The sequence below is a fragment of the Belonocnema kinseyi genome, chromosome 10, assembly GCF_010883055.1.
Source record: "Belonocnema kinseyi isolate 2016_QV_RU_SX_M_011 chromosome 10, B_treatae_v1, whole genome shotgun sequence".
Classification (NCBI taxonomy): domain Eukaryota; kingdom Metazoa; phylum Arthropoda; class Insecta; order Hymenoptera; family Cynipidae; genus Belonocnema; species Belonocnema kinseyi.
In genome coordinates, this window is record NC_046666.1 from 74,069,136 (window position 1) to 74,071,694 (window position 2,559).

At 43.1% G+C, this 2,559-nt stretch overlaps 1 protein-coding gene across 2 annotated transcripts in view; it reads right to left on the reverse strand.

Moving 5' to 3' along the window:
- Window positions 1–1,771, reverse strand: part of LOC117181822 (protein drumstick) — a 13,889-nt gene extending 12,118 nt beyond the window's left edge. For both annotated transcript variants that reach the window (XM_033374811.1, XM_033374812.1), the window contains exon 1: window positions 1,491–1,771. The gene's annotated coding sequence lies outside the window, so the exon portion shown is untranslated. The remainder of the gene's footprint in view (window positions 1–1,490) is intronic.
- Between the last annotated feature and the right edge of the window lie 788 nt (window positions 1,772–2,559).

A 2,559-nucleotide genomic window follows, 5' to 3' on the forward strand; every position in this document is an offset into this window, starting at 1 on the left:
ATCTTCCTCTCTTTAATCGTACCCCTTTTTCTTCAAAAAGATCCTTTCTTCAATCTCACTTATTCTCCTTTTGTTAAATCAATTTTTATTCATTTCTCCATCAATTTATTTCTTATGTACAAGATTTAACCCTACTTTCATGCCTGACCTATGATTTCTAATGCAAAGGCTCTTCTTAGTATCTCCGCGTTCTTGACATTGCAAATCTTACTCGAGAAGAATGTTGCGCAATAAGATTATGCTTAACTCATATTCAAGAATAAGCTACGCACTTTAACAATGGGGCGTGAATTGGAACGATGCATAAAAGATAGTAAGATATCGACCATGAAACTATTGCGAAATTCGCATTAGCAAAATGTATCTGATGTAAAAATATCTGTCGATTTTTTTGCATTAATTCCATTTTCGAAAATTATTTTTCTTGAAAAGGTAACAAAATATCAAAAATATCTTCTTATTGTAACTTGTCTAAATTAAAAAATCACTTGTCCAAAGGAAATGTATGATCAAATTAAATATATTCTTCAGACCCTTCTTCAAATTTAAAAATCACTTGATTAAGGCAGGCCCTACTCGCCAATAATTTTCTCATCATATGGGAATTCTCTAATTGGAGAATTGGCTAGAAAATTAGGGTCTACCCCTAATTTGCCTTGGCTGACCTGATACCGAGAATAAATTCTCGTCTCTTAGACACCTTCTTCAGTCTTTTATAAATTTTGAATATTCTTCTCATAGCAAATCTTCAAAAAGACGTGAGGGAAAACATCAGATGTTATATAAACATATTTAAAAACTGATAAGCCCAATATCTCATCAAGAAAATTTCACGTCTGCCTGGAAACATTATATTATTACGAATCCGATAGTCCCCACCCATGGGACGGCGAATTTCTTTGTTCCTTTTCTGATTGAAAGAGAGAACCAACCGATGATGTTGGTCGGAGTATCGGAACACGTCCCGTGAGTCGTATGAACAAGACGGATAAGAAGAGAGCAGCCAACCAAAGAACGGCTACCGTGCGTGCACTGGTTCACGGATAAGAAGGAAGCAGTTCCTCTTGGCGGTCGCTCTTAGCCAACCAAAGTGAGCAGCGGCTACCGTGCACCGCCCTGTGCTAAAACGGTGCTACCGGTTTTAGACCAGTCGCTACTGAGTTTCTGGGCCTGGACCACACCCTCCCCTCTCTGTTCGTCGATTCTGATGCCAGAAGGGCCCCAACCACTTCGACCCTTCCATCTGATATCGAACTAAAATGGACGTGTACCCTTTATCTTCTAATCACTCAATCCTTTCACTCGAAATGAACAGAATATGTTAAGATCATTTTTAGAAGTGTTTACCAGATAAAGTTCCCTTACATATTACAAAATTCTATAATTAATAAATCGAGTGAGTTCTATATTTTCACTTAAAGAATGTTTTTGTACTTTTCCAAAGATTTTTACTCATGTAATAGATTAAATAATTTTTAATAAAAACTTACGTAGTAAGACACGTTCTGGTGAGTCCTGGAGTAGCAGAAAGTCGAAGACACTTTTGGAGACGTGTTTGGAAACTGATCGAACCACACGGAGTGAATATAAAATAACGATAGGGACTCGGTGTGTTAATCCAGGATGGTCGAAGCACGAGTAGTGAGTAAGGACGTGGAAGCTGCGTGAAGCCAAAGGCTGACAGACAGGTCTGGACCGTTTGGGTGCGCGGCGTCGACTGAACCTCCGGTTGGTCGGTTGGTTGGTACTTGGTAGCCCGAATAGTAGACCGAAGACGGTAGGTCGTAGTGTAACGCTAAAGGTCTTCGCTTCTTCTGGTTGGAGGACCAGGACCTCCCTACCGAACTCGGGCCTGGTGTTCTCCTGTAACCTTCCGCACAGCGCGGTGCCGAGGCTGTTGGGTGATCGTAGTAGTGGTAGTAAAGAAGAAGTAGTAGCGGTTTTTATCCCGACCGAGTCTGTCCTTGTCTCACTGGTCGCCGAATAGCAGCGTGGTTACTCACAAATCCTTCGAGACGCAGCTTCTTGAGCTCCCGCTTAGGGCCTAGCCACGGGATGGGAGCGGGGCCCAGTCCCTCTCCTCTCCTGGGTCCCATCCCTTCTCTTCGCTAGGGACCGCCTTCCTACCCGCGAGACAAGAGCATCCCTCTTTTCTCTGCTGGGAGATCCTGACCCTTTGCTTGTGTGAGTTTTGCATTCAGGGAGGCTTCTACATTCAGGGGGACACCTACGTTAGGGGTTCTCCTACCCCCCGCGGGGGCGGTAGCAACCACTACTCTCGCGTCGAGTCAAAGCCGGCTGCGGAGGTAGCACTCTCTGCAAAGGGCTCGTGAGCTCTGCCACCACTCTGCCACCAGTCTACAGAACCTTAGAGGCTTAAGGCTTTGGAATCTTGCGCCATACCTAAAACTCATGGTTTTTTTGGTGACGTATTTTACATAATTAGGAAATGACAGGAATTAGGATTGCTGAAAAAGGGTTCAGGATTCTGGCAAAAAGAATCAAGACTATAGTAGCAGTATTGCACCCAGAAAAATTCGTAGACGAGGATGCAAAATA